At 40.9% G+C, this 14755-nt stretch overlaps 1 protein-coding gene across 1 annotated transcript in view; it reads left to right on the plus strand.

Annotated features, from left to right (window-relative positions):
* The window catches only part of LOC106984985 (zinc finger protein 154-like), a 110194-nt gene that overhangs the window by 47329 nt on the left and 48110 nt on the right, over positions 1 to 14755 (plus strand). The gene's annotated exons all lie outside the window — the stretch shown is intronic.

The raw sequence follows: 14755 nt of genomic DNA on the forward strand, positions 1-14755 counted from the left end.
GAAGTCGGACGCTCCACCGACTGAGCCACCCGGGTGCCTGAAAAATCCTTCTTTAAAAGCCATGTCGGGATATGGGGGCACCTGGGTGGCTCAGTGGTTAAGTGTCCAACTCTTGATTTCAGCTCACGTCATGATCTCACAGCTTCATGGATTCAAGTCCCACATCGGGCTCTGTGCTGGGAGCACGGAGCCTGCTTGGAATTCTCTCTCTCCTCTTTCTCTGCCCCTCCTCCACTTGTGCTGTCTCTGACTCTCTCAAAATAAATAAACTTAAAAAAAGCTTAAAAAAAAAAAAGTCCTGTCAGGATAGAGATGGTTGCTCTCAAGTGATTAAAGATTCAATTTGCATGCAGCCAGACAGTGTCATGTGGGAGCTGCACAGGGGATAAAACTTCCAGGAGGAAATGACCAATCTGAACCCAACCCTGTGGTTGGTCAAATCTCTTGTTTGCTTTGAGCTACCGATGCTGTACTTTTCTTTCACAAGCTGCATTTAAATACTGTCTTCCCCATAAGTGATAGCCCCCACTCACTCTTTGGGCCAATACGATTCCTCTTCTTCCACATCTCTTACTTTTGTGCAACAGTCTCTCAAGGGTATTTTCTGATATTTCCCTGTTTCCATGTCCTGAGCTCGTATTTCATTTCTGTGGGATCTCGCCCTGTCTTATAAATGATGCACCATCTGAGAACCAACAGTTCTCAAATTGATGCGTTCAGCCCAGGTTCTACTCCCAAATTTCAGACTTAGCGCTAATTCCTTACTTGACATTATCCTTAAAGGTCTAGTAGGCACCTGAGACTGAACAGGTTCATAACCAAATTCCTGATATCCCCTAAAAACCTACCCCAACATCACCCTTCCCTATTCCTTTTGATAACAACTCATATTCCAGTTGCCCAGGCAAAAATTCCCAGACTCACTCTTGGATCCTCACTTTTCACCCTTCACCTCTGTCCCATAGGCTTCAGAATTTACCCAGGTTTGACCACTTAAAGAACTTTTTTTTAATGTTTACTTATTTTTGAGAGAGATGGAGAGACAGAGTGCGAGCAGGGAAGGGACAGAGAGAGACAGAGACACAGAGTCCAAAGCAGGCTCCAGGCTCTGAGCTGTCAGCACAGAGCCCGATGCGGGGCTCAAACCCACCAACCAGGAAATCATGAACTGAGCTGAAGTTGGACGCTTAACCGACTGAGCCCCTGGGCGTCCCCAGGTGTGACTGCTTTTAATCACCAACCTCATTCCCTCCAAGTTGGCACCCTCACCATCTCACACTCAGAACCTTCTAAATGGTTTCTGTGCTTCCAGCCCCTTCCATGTCCATCCCCCACAGAGTGGCTGTGCACCGCTTCTGGTCAAGGCCTTGTACGGGCTGTGGCTTCCCCTGAGGTGCCCACACACTTCAGCGGTGTGGCCCCTCTGACTCGGTCTCTCCACCCTCTCCTCCGAAATGGCCTGGTTTTGGCCGCATCACCCTGCTCGCCCTTCCCTGGACACACCACATGGGCTCTGGCCTCTCTGGGTGTTTGTGCTGGCTGCTTCTTCTGCCTGGAAACAAGGCATACACCTGGCTCAACCCCTCACCCTCACCTCCGGGTCTTTGTCAGATGTCGTGTGATCCGGGATACCCCTCCCCTCCTATTCTAGTTACAACGGCCGCACATGCCCGCCTCCCTACGGCACTCACCACTCACTCCATATTCATTGTCCACAGCAATGAATGATCACCAAATGACCTGTGTTTGTTTCTCATCCTCAAGCAGAATGTAAGCTTTATGAGGGATTCTTTGCCTAGTTGGTTTCCTTGTACATCTTGATGGTTTAGAAAGCTACCGGGCGCAGAGGAGTTACACGTGTGTGCTAAACCACACGTAAGTGGTATGTGGCCTCTGGCAATTTGTCCCTGCTGCTTCCTCTCGCTCACCTCAAGGCCATTGTGTGGGTTTCTTAGTGACAAGTGATAATTTTGGAGAATGGAATAAAGACCGTAAAGGCAGGAATCAAGCATTGTATTCTGCTTCATTCTCTTCCTTCTCAGACTTCAGGGTCTTCTGCTGACGTCCCATGAACGCCTCATCATCTTTGAGACACCTAAAGTAAGACTTCCCTCTAGTTGTTTCTGTTCACCTCACCCTCTTGGGTAACTTTACTGATAAACATTAAGAGCTGTCAGTGCTGCGCACAAACCACAGATGTTTTTCAGAAATAATCTCAGATCCCTCGGCAGAGACCGTCCGCGCAATTACAGATGAAATGATGGTCACTTCCCAGCAAGGAGGTGAGCTCACCGAGTCGCAAACCTTTATCTTAGTGTCCGGATGACCCCTGTCTACACCTGCATGGATCCTGCCCCTGCAGTCACTGGCATCGAACAACAATTTGGTAAGTAGCTGTTCTTTTCAAATAACCGTTAGACTCTTAGAAGGAAGAGAATGCACCTCATCATCTCATATTTATAGTAGGAGCAGTACATGAATGCAACAGTTCTGCCTGCTGGGTTCGGAGTGTGAACACACACGAACAGAGGCAGGAAGGCGGTGTTCTGAGGGATTCCGAGAAACGCTGTTGCCCGTGGCCAGCTCCTCTGCGACTGGCTGGCATCACCGCTCCACCTTCTCTGCGCCCTGAAATCGCTCCCTTGTTGCTGACGAACCCACTGACCCTGAAGATATTTCCTCTAATCTTCTTCTCTGTAGACACATGAAGGGCGATGAGATAATGCTTGTCAGCTCCCACCCCTGGGTAGACGCCTGGCGCCCACTGGTACTTGGTGGTGCTGGCGTCTGGTTTCTTCATCTCTGGGAGCCAGGGCCTGATTGGTCCATAATAGAGCATCTCTGGAATTTCTACCCTCAGCGGACGATAATACACTCCCAGCTCCGTCGTACAGAAATAAGTCTCTTTAAAGGAAAAGTGACTCCAAGACTGCAGTTTTTAAAGGTGCTTTGATATTTCTATTCATTTAGGAATGTGTTAACCTGTCTGTGCTCAGAGGGCCTCCCTATCATCAAAGGGGACTCTGGGTGTCCCCCTACCTGTCCAGATGGGTTTATTATTCCAGCATTCAGCATTCTAACCAACTGGGTGCTTTCCCCTCTCCTGAGAGCAGGATGCTTTTATTTTTTTATTGGAGAGAGAGAGAGAGAGACAGAGAGACAGAGAGAGGGGCAGAGGGGCAGAGGGAGAGACAGAGAATCTTTTTTTAAAATCATTTTAATTTTTTTAACTATTTTTTTAATTTACATCTGAATTAGTTAGCATATAGTGCAACAATGATCTCAGGAGTAGATTCCTTAATGCCCCTTACCCATTTAGCCCATCCCCCTCCCACACCCCCTCCAGCAACCCTCAGTTTGTTCTCCATATTTAGGAGTCTCTTCTGTTTTGTCCCCTTCCCTGTTTTTATATTATTTTTGCTTCCCTTCCCTTGTGTTCATCTGTTCTTTGTCTTAAAGTCCTCATATGAGTGAAGTCATATGATATTTGTCTTTCTCTGACTGACTAATTTCCCTTAGCATAATACCCTCCAGTTCCATCCACGTAGTTGCAAATGGCAAGATTTTGTTCTTTTTGATTGCCGAGTAATACTCCATTGTGTGTGTGTGTGTGTGTGTGTGTGTGTGTGTGTGTGTGTGTGTGTATACCACATCTTCTTTATCCATTCATCCATTGGTGGACATTTGGGCTCTTTCCATACTTTCGCTGTTGTCTATAGTGCTGCTATCAACATGGGGGTGCATGTGTCCCTTCGAAACAGCACACCTGTATCCCTTGGATAAATACCTCGTAGTGCAATTGCTGGGTTGTAGGGTACATCTGAGCTGGGGTCCCAATCCTGAGAAACATTTTTTTGAGACAAGTCCTGCTGTCTGGACATGGCAGAAAATGCTGTTTTGCACAAGCTGGGATGACCAAGAAGGTTTATAGACTATGAGGCAAAATGGAAAGTTGATTAGGGCTGAAAATAACACTAAAATCTCATTACATTTTAGTTTCCTATGACATGGACAACAAAACTTATGAACTCTTCCTCCCCTATATTAAATAAAAGTTCAGATTTCGCACAGCTGTTCATAGCATACGTCATACCATCATCAGGCACAAAGGGAGATCCACAGATCTGATTCTTATTCAATTTGCCTCAGCCAAACCTTCAGGTATTTTCTCAAAAAGGACCCCTCAGACAATGGCAGCTTTTGGATCAAAATACTTCCTGGGAGACAGTAGGTATAAACTTTCGTTCTATTTTCACAGAATGGCCAGATGGATATTGCTCAGCACTTTCCACATCTAATGTGGCTTCCAGAGACAGACACAAGAGACCCCAATCCCCTGTTTTAGGACATCATTTACTGGATTTGCCCAATAGCTTTCCCTACAATGTGTAAATCTCCAACATGTAGCTTAAATTTTCCTGGAATCATATCATATGGGCTCTGTTTGGCCTTACTTCTTTTGCATGATAAGTGTGAGATTGATCGACATTGTTTCATGTTCTCTGTCCTACTCATTTTCAGTGCTCTTAAGAATTTTGTTGTCGTAATTCATCTAGCCATTCTCCCATTGTTGAGCCTTTGGATTGCTTCCAGTTTGGGGCACTTACAACAGTGCTATTATACAAGTTCTTGTCCATGTATGCTGACTCATATAATCACATATCATTCTAGGCTAGAGGTTCTCAAAACTTTTGGTCTCAGGACACTTTTACACTCTTAAATATTACTGAGAAATTCAAAGAGCTTTTCTTTATCTGAATTCTATCACTTGAGAGTCTTTCTCATTTTAAGGATAAATCCGTCTAGAATCCATATGGAATCCATCTGCAGTTGATTACTTTTTATTGTGAAAGTTTTCAAGTAAACAGCAAACAGAATGAATTTTACAAGGGACAGCTGTAAGTCCACTGTGTACGTACGATTTTCTATGCAGGCATTAATCCATCTTAATTTTTAAACACTCAAAGTAAGTTACATGCATCTGCACACTCCCCCCCAAAGAATCCAGCGTGCATATCATAGAGCTCAATATTTATTCACAGTTTATCCTCTTGATGTAAAATTTAGATACAGTGATGGGGCGCCTGGGTGGCTCAGTCCATTAAGCGTCCAACTTCAGCTCAGGTCATGATCTTGCCCTGAGCCCCACATCGGGCTCTGCACTGGCAGTGCAGAGCCTGCTTGGGATTCTCTCTCTCTCCTTCTCTGTCTCTGCTCCTTCCCTACTTGTGCCTTCTCTCTCTCTCGAAATAAATAAACTTTAAAAAAAAAAAAAAGAAAGTTTCACTTTCTAGAAAAAAAATAGATACAATGAAATGCAGAAAAAACAGAATGAAAATTCCTCAAAACGTTAAAATAGAACCACCCTACAACCCAGCAATTGCACTGCTGGGAATTTATCCAAAGAACACAAAACTGCTGATTTGAAGGGGCACATGCACCTTGATGTTTATTCTCAACAATAGCCAAATTATGGAAAGAGACAGTGGACTCTAACATACGCACTGTATGTTAACTAACTAAAATTTAAGTAAAATAAAATATGCTGCATGGGATGGGCAGCAGATAAAACAACTTGTAACAAAAGATCAGTGAACCTGTAGCTATGGACGTTACAGGGAAAGAACCACGGGGAAGGAGAGAGAGAGAAAAAAAAAAGACTGTAAATGACTTGTAGAAATATATAAATAGACACATTTGGGATGGCAGAAGCAGAGGGGTAAAAAAAACAAAAAACAAAAAACAAAATTAATACAAAAGGGCTGAAACTTTTTTCCAACTTGTTGGAAACTAAGAGCTCGAGAAGTCCCAGTCAGAATAAAAGAATTCCACATCGTAGCTCAGCACGATTAAGCGGCTGACAACTCACGCTTTGAAAACAAAACCTTCTAAATGATGAAGGATCCAACAGAGAAATTTGCTCAACCGCATTCTCTCCTTTAATAGATTTCAGCGTTCGCTGTGCGTCTGCCTTGCCGGTCCCTTTTTACTCCCCTCCCCCCGTATTTCCCAGGTAATACCTTTCTCGGATATTTTGCCACATCTGTTGGCAATCTCTATTATTAAATGTTAATAGTGTGTGGTTCTGTATACACAATTCACAAGTGTTTTCACAGATAATTTCCTCTCCCTTTGCAGACAGTCACAACTGTCACCTGCAATCACAGGTGAAATGATAATCCCTTCCCAGCAAGGAGACGCGATCGTGGCCTCCCCAACCTTTATCCTGAGGTTCTGTTCCCGAACAGACATCCACTGTCCTGACCACAGATGCCAGCTGGGGAGGTAGCAATTCTTGGCAGATAAGCAACATTCTTAGAAGTATTTTATATCAGGAAATCCAGAAATAACTATTCTCTGTAGAATATTTCTGCTTTCTGGGGTCAGAGAATACACATTTCTTATATATTTAGGAAAGATGCTTGCTGAGAGAACCAGAAGCTGGCCTCCACTCTTGTCCGCTGGCCCTGGCACTGCTCAACACCCCCTCTCTCGTCCTGGCGATACCCTCTTTGTAATCTTCTCTTCCTTTTCCCTGCCCGCACGCCTGGACCCACCAGCTTCGCACCACAGGCAAGTGGGGAGTAGCAACATAAGAAAGGGGACTGCCAGCCACTGAGCAGAGGCCTGGTGCCTGAGTTTCAGGCTGTTGTGTGCATTTCTTATGGTGGCAGAGGATGTTGGGCTGAAGGAAGTCTGTAATAACATGTCTCTGCCTTTCTCTCCTGAGTAGAGGCTGTTCACATGACCCTGCCATTCAGAGGAATGAAAGTCTCACTTGGTCTCCTGTTTATAGGCATTCAAATCGCACATAAAAGTAAAATACTGCTAAAGATCGTGATAAGGAACAATCAGGAAGTTTAAAACACGTCCCTCTCAATTAGTTTTAAATACCTTGCCGTTGTCATTGAAGCCTCCAAATTGCGGCATCAATCTCTCTCTTTCTCTTCCCTCTCCTCTCTCTGCCACTCCCACACTTACCTAGTTTAGTAAATTTCTTTTTCCATAAAAAAATTTTGACCGGAGACCTTGATTGACAGGCAAGTTCATCTACCTGCCCTTGAGAACAGGAGGCACTTAACTGAATCCTCCCTGTGTCTCCACAGAACTCCTGTGATCAGAGGAAACTGAGGCATGGTCGCCTGTGAATCACCACAGTTCTTCAGGGGCTGCAGGCTCAATAACCACAGCGATGTGGTCTCTGTGGCTTCAGGAAACAGGTCATTCCATCCCAGGGCGATTGACCTGCATTTTGTGCTTCACATCCATTTTATGATTTCAAAATGAGTACCAGTCTTTCCCCTTCCCCCTGCTCTTATCTCCAGTTCTGTGATATATTTTTGTTACACCTGAGAGTTCATGTCCATGGACCACAGGGGATGCGTGCTGGTGGGGTCAGCACGTCCCCTGCCTGGCACTGACACTTCCACGGGCCCACGAGCATGGTTATGAGGGGACGGTTTCTTCCCCTGAACCACAATGCTCATTGTCCTCTATTATAATTACATTGTTGACAATGTAATCGAAACTACTGAAATATGATTGTGAAAGACAATCCTTTTTTCTAAAGTGCCAAATTAAATGCCTTTTAAGCTAAAAATCGTTGGCTGTTAAATGCCATTGAGGTAAAAATGGATGATAAATCTCTACAAGATTAAATATAGAAATCTATGATTAGTCTATACTCAGATTTTCAACATTTTTATTTTTTAAGTATTTTGTATTATTTATTTATTTTTAAAAATGTTTGTGCATTTATTTTTAAGAGAGAGAGAGAGCACGGGGAAGGGGCAGAGAGAGAAAGAGAGAGAATCTCAAGCAGGCTCTGCAATTTGAGCGCAGAGCCCAACGTGGGGCTCGAACTCATGAACTGTGAGATTATGGTCTGAGCCTAAATCAAGAGTCGAATGCTTAACTGACTGAGCCACTCAGGGGCCCCAGATTTTCAACATTATTAAACATTAAGGCTGTTTTGTTTTGTTTTGTTTTGTATTTTGTATTTTATTTTATTTTAAGTTTATTTATTTTTGTTGAGACAGAGAGAGTCAGAAAGAGGGAGAGAGAGAATCCCAAGCAGGCTCTGCTCTGTTAGTGCAGAGCCCAGTGTGGGACTCAAATTCACGAACTCTGAGGTCATGACCTGAGCCAAAACCGAGAGTTGGATGCTTAACCGACTAAGCCACACAGGCACCCCAACATTCAGGTGATTTTAAAGGCCTTCCAATTATTTGGTTATTTGTGGTTTTGTTAATTATACCTTATGGTAGAAAAGGTAAAAATGTAAAACTCCTATTGGAGAAATTTGACTCATAATAAAACTCAGACAAGTGAATATATGTCATAATTTAAAATAATAGAATATTATTTTGATTTCATTACATTTGTGATCATTTGTGAGACAAATCTTTTATTAACTTCTACTTTTTCATACATTTGGTTGGCATTTTTTCATAATTTATCCAATTGATTAATATCAATACTGAGTTATTAATAATTTTCTAATTCTACATGTGTACTTACTATATTCTGGTTTAATTTTAATTTTAGTTAAATTTTTAATTCATTTATATGAAATACAATGGCTTCTGATCTGTGCCATATGTGGTCATGATTCTCCCTATCCAAAAATATTAAAAATATACACATAATTATTTGACTTACAGTATTTGGCATTCTTTAATTTAGGATCTTGTCTTTAAAGCTCTCTGATGTGTGAGGTCAATGTTTACCTCTATTTTACCAACCAAACCTCAAATTTTTTAATTGATTTAATGTTATTTTCACAAATAATTAAATTTTAGTTGACCTTATGTGTGTTTGTTTATGTGCGTGCATGAGGGTTTATAATCCTGCTATGTTTTGTTGAACTAACTATAGATTTCTATATCACTGAAAGGTGCTGCTAATACAATTTATCTTTGTGAGAGAAAATTCTCTGCATTGCATAATTTAAACGTACTCATTTTTATTGCCCAAATGCCATGAAAGTATTAGAATTTAGATTACTATTTAATGGGTATTGTATAAATAAGATACATGCTTTATGGTTCAGATTGTTTACAGTTTTCAGTTTTCTCTCTCAATCTACAGTGAGTCTCTGCTATTTTAGTTTGATATATTTTTTTAAATGTTTATTTACTTTTGAGAGAGAGGGAGAGCGCGAGCAGGGGAGGAGCAGAGAGAGAGAGACACATAATCTGAAGCAGGCTCCAGGCTCTGAGCTGTCAGCACAGAACCCCACACGGGGCTCTCCAGCCCTCGGACCACAAGATCATGACCTGAGCCGAAGTCAGACACTTAACCGACTGAGACACCCAGGCACCCCTGGTTGGTTTTTTATGTATATTTATTTATTTTGAGAGAGAGAGAGAGAGAGAGAGAGAGAGCGAGCATGAGCAGGAGAGTGGCGCAGAGAGAGAGAGAGAGAGAGAGAGAGAGAGAGAGAGAGAGAGAAAGAATCCCAAGCAGGCTCCACTGTGTCAGGACAGAGCTGACGTTGGACTCGATCTCATGAACCATGAGATCATGGCCTGAGCCAAAATCAAGAGTCACATGCCCAACCAACTGAGCCACCCAGGCACTGCAGTTTGATCTTAATATATTAAGAATTTTTACTTTTGTCTCATCATTCCACACAATTCTTTAATTTTAGTGCTACTTTGCAAAGTTGTAATTACTCATATTCACAATAATCTCCATTCTTGTTTTAAAGATAATATTCCTGAGATGCCTGGGTGGCTCAGTCAGTTAAGAATCCAAATATTGGTTTCAGCTCAGGTCATGATCTCAAGGTTTGTGAGTTCAAGCCCCACATTGGGCTCTGCCCTGGCAGCACAGAGCCTGCTTGGAATTCTCTCTCTCTCTCTCTCTCTCTCTCTCTCTCTCTCTCTCTCTCTCTCTCCCTATGCCCCTCCCCTACTTGTGCTGTCTCTGTCTCTCTCAAAATAAATAAACTTAAAAAAAAGATAATATTCCTGTAGACATGAAATCTGTTGATTTCTGATTTTTTCTAGCGAGTATGTGTATCATAAGCTATGCTATTAAATCTAATAATGTTTTCTATACTTCTATACTTTTTCTGGATTACACAATCATCTCAAATCTTGACATGAACACTTAAAGTTTTCATTTACAGTAACATCATCTCGCAGTTACTCTCATTTCAACATGGAAATATCACAATAAGAAATTAGCAAGTCGGCTTACTGGTAGGTGGCATGCTGGTCTGTCCCCAGTCCACTTGAGAATATCACTATATTTCAACATTCAGTACTGAACTATCTGTGCATTTCTGAGAGAAAGAAATGTTCTTCAAGAGGATTTCTCCTTAAATATTGTTAAATTTACTATTTTCTTATTTTCTTTTGTATGTATGCATTTTTATCATTGACTAAAGATGATTTTATTTAATGTAACACACTGGTCATCCTTAGATCTCCTCCAAAGCAGAGCAGTTTTGTGTGCCACACAGAGAGTTTTCTTTTTTTTCTTTTTTTAATGTTTATTTATTTTGAGAGAGAGAGAAAGTGTCAGAGGGGGAGGGGCAGAGAGAAAGGGAGAGAGAGAGTATCCCAAGCAGGTTCTGTGCGCTGAGCGCAAAGCCTGACGCAGGGCTCGATCTCCCAAACCGTGAGGTCATGACCTGAGCCAAAATCAAGAGTCGGTGCTTAACTGACTGAGCCACCCAGGCGCCCCCAGAGTTTCATTAAGGTAGACTTTCCACATTTCAACATTGGGATGTTTTTTGTAACAAGATAGATTCTTCTCTTATTTTGGAAGATGTGGTTATCTAAAAAACATATCTGAATAACTGGCTGAGCTTAGAAGGGCCTGTAAATTAGGCGGGAGTTACTGTCTCCAGATGGCACAGTGCCCATGTCTCTGTATTTCTGAATATGGAACTCACTTGAATCTGTGACTCCAAAATTTAATATAACACTTACAAATATTTTAAGAATAAAATACTAGAACAAGAAAAACAATGAATTAAAATGTACTGTCTTAGAATGAAACATGAGTGGGAAAAATTCATGAAATTATTGTTGGCAGGAAAAATTTATGAAAGCTGCTTTATATAGCTGTTTTATGGTGCAAAATGTCTCTTATACTCAAGAAGAGAAGAGCGTAATAAACCCCATAAAAGAATTATGAGGCTCAAAAATGAAATATTGACTCATAGCCTTCCCATTTAATCTATATCTCACCCATGTTCCTCTGATGGATTATGGAAAATCCCAGGCATGTCATTATACACAATAATAAATAATTATTAATATATCTTTAAAACATGGAATTCATTCCTGAGCAGAATATGTATATGATTTTAACACCTGCAAAAATAACAATAACATCAAATACACAGTCACATTTCACACTTTCCCAATTTTGTCAAAAGAAATATGTTTTAGGGGCGCCTGGGTGGCGCAGTCGGTTAAGCGTCCGACTTCAGCCAGGTCACGATCTCGCGGTCCGTGAGTTCGAGCCCCGCGTCGGGCTCTGGGCTGATGGCTCAGAGCCTGGAGCCTGCTTCCGATTCTGTGTCTCCTTCTCTCTCTGCCCCTCCCCCGTTCATGCTCTGTCTCTCTCTGTCCCAAAAATAAACGTTGAAAAAAAAATTAAAAAAAAAAAAAAGAAATATGTTTTAAAGATTTAGTCCATTCGAATCAGGATTTCAACTTTGTCCCTGAATGGCATTTACCTGTTTTGTCTTTTAGGCCTCTCTTAATTAATATCTCTCCCTCTTTTATTTTCCTTACTTTTTCATTTTTATGAAGAATATGGATCATCTGTTTAGAATCATTTGCATCATTCTAGCTAATTGTGCCAATTTGATTTTGTCTAACATATTTTCTTAAATTGCCAATAAATGCATAATTAGCTCTAGAGGATAATCAAATTCAGGTTCAGCTTTTCCTGAAGGATACTTGCAGGGCGGTGCAGTGTCCTCATTGTCCACAACTGGGTGCCATTATGACAAGCTGTAACCCCTTCTGTGATGTAAGGGTTGATTAACATGTCCATGTGTATAAGCCACTGTCAATATCAATTTCCCACCAGCCTGGCATCCATTGGCTTCAGCTGCTATCTGGTGATCATTCCGCAGATCTATTACCATATTAGAAGAAGGAAAATGTTAATATCCTGTTACTACTTCTGCATTTTCATTTATTTTTTTTAAGTTTTTATTCAAACTCCAGTCAGTTATTATACAATGTAAAATTAGTTTCAGGTGTACGATACGGTGATTCAACACTTCCTATAACACCCGGTGCTCATCACAGTAAGTGCACTCCTTAATCATTTTCATTTAGAATTCTCCACAAAGAATTTTTCCTCATCCTCTCTTTGATTACCCTGGGACAATTTGTACTGAAAGGATAGGAGAAATGATTCGTATTTCCCCTCCCTTTTTTTCCGGCTCACCGAATATCTAGTCAATTCCTTAACTTTCTCAAAGCCTAACCACTGTGGCTTTCTATCATTAGAAGTAGGTGGATATTTAAAATACTCGCTGTGTTTAAATCTTGTCCAGGTACTTTTCTTCAATGCTTAATGGGTGGGATTTGCTTAATTTGTGTGGAGTAGGATTCTTTTCAAGTTGAATCCCGTGTCATCCTCACCTTAACGTGACTCTGGTCATACGAGAGAATTTCCTTATGTCCTGGTTTGAACAGATGTTCCATCTCAAACAGTTCCTGCCCTAAATCTGGAATTGGCAATTTTTAAATAGACACTAATCTTGTAGTGAGGAACTGCATTTGGAGAACATAGCTTAAGTAACTGGGATGCTAATTACTCAGGAAAGATTACTCATCTGTAGATCTGTTTAATGAAAAGAGATAGAATATCCAAACATGGTTTGAATCAAATATCGGGCCACTTAATGTTTACTCTTCCAAACAAATTTAAAATCACCTAATTTTTACCTAAATTACTTTCCTTTTAATTTATTTTCCCTCTTTGATCAAAGCATCAGTTCTTTCTTAAATAATATGCTTACTTATTAATATAAATATGAATATCAATATTTTATTAAAATATGATTATGAGGGGCACCTGGATGGCTCAATCAATTAAGTGTCTGACTTCGGCTCAGGTCATGATCTCATCGTTCATGAGTTCAAGCCCCACATAGGGCATGCTGTTGTCAGCTCAGAGCCTGCTTTGGATCCTTTGTCCCCCTCTCTGTCTGCACCCCCCCCCACCAAAGTAAATAAATAAATTTAACAAAATTGTTTTTAATGTTTATTTATTTTTGAGAGAGAAAGACAGAGCATGAGCGGGGGAGGGGCAGAGAGAAGGGAGACACAGAATCTGAAGCAGGCTCCAGGCCCTGAGCTGTCAGCACAGAGCCCGAGGCGGGGCTTGAACTCACAAACTGTGAGATCATGACCTGAGCCAAAGCTGGTCGCTTAATGGACTGAGCCACCCAGGCGCCCCAATAAACTTTTTTTAAAGTGTACTTTTTAATGTATTTGAAGTATTAATATTTTGTTCAGATGGATTATAAATTTATTACATGGTCTGCTTTATGTATCTTGTCTCACATTTGTCATTGAATTTGATTGTTTCAACTTCATTTTGATATAATATGTAAAAGTATTTGTATTCGTCCAAAAGTCAAACCTATAACTAAATTCAGTTATGTCTAGTTTTGATTTATGTCCCTTCATACTATTTCATCTCTGCCCCTCTATATCATCATTCTTATGTTTCTAATTCATTAAGTTTTAATGCAGTTGTATAAATAATGTGTATATACTTATTTATATTCTTATTCCTTCACAGTCATCAAAATAATTGTAGAATACTAAAAACCCTCTAACCCACCTGCCCTTTTTCCCTGCAGGTAACTTCAGACATGGTGGAAATAATCTTCATTTGATTTACGGCTCTAAGGAAATATATTGTATGAATGGTTCATTTATTCAAACAGCCTGCTTTATAGGGACATTTAAATTGATTCTACTATAAACCTTAACCACCACACCCATAAGCACATATTCTTAAAATCCATTTAAAGTAAGAAAATGTATTACTGAAAGAGGGGAAATGTGTGTGTTACATAGTAAAACAGTAGATACAGCTGAGCAGAAACATGTTTGTTGTTGTTGTTGTTGTTGTTATTGTTTTATCTTTATCCATTCATTTCTGTCTCAAATTAAAATCAGTATCTTCTGGATATGAAGGTACTGGACATGCCAACTTGGAGATGGGAATTTTCTTCCTCAGACTGGAGCTGGGATGCTGGGAAGTTCTGCCCTCCTTTGCCTTTATAACTTCACTTTGCTCACTGGATACAAGTTGAGACCACAGCTCAGATTGTCAACCAATTAGTCTTAGCCAACAAGACTAAGAGCCAAAGACTGACTCTTTTCTCCAGAAGGATCTCACAGACAATGGCAGCTTTTGGATTGAAATATTTCCTGGATGATGCTGGATGTAAACCTGTGTTCTATTTACAGAGTGTCCAGAGGGGTTTCTCTCAGAATGACCCGCCTTCTGAGTGGCTTTTATTGTCTTTCTTCCATTTTGACTTTAATTGTGAATCCAAAGCAGTGGCTGGTGGACACCTCTGTGCCGACAGCTTTATGTTTCCCAGCATTCAGCCCCTTTGTGCTCATTAGCAGTGACACCCATGTCTCTCTGTTCTTCTTTGACTTCTGCACCAGAAAATTTTTTCCTAATCCAGTTAAACTCTTCTGTTCTGACTTCTGCAAGTGGATCGATTATATCTATCTATATCTATATCTAT

The sequence above is a fragment of the Acinonyx jubatus genome, chromosome E2 (assembly GCF_027475565.1).
Source record: "Acinonyx jubatus isolate Ajub_Pintada_27869175 chromosome E2, VMU_Ajub_asm_v1.0, whole genome shotgun sequence".
In the NCBI taxonomy this organism is placed as follows: Eukaryota; Metazoa; Chordata; class Mammalia; order Carnivora; family Felidae; genus Acinonyx; species Acinonyx jubatus.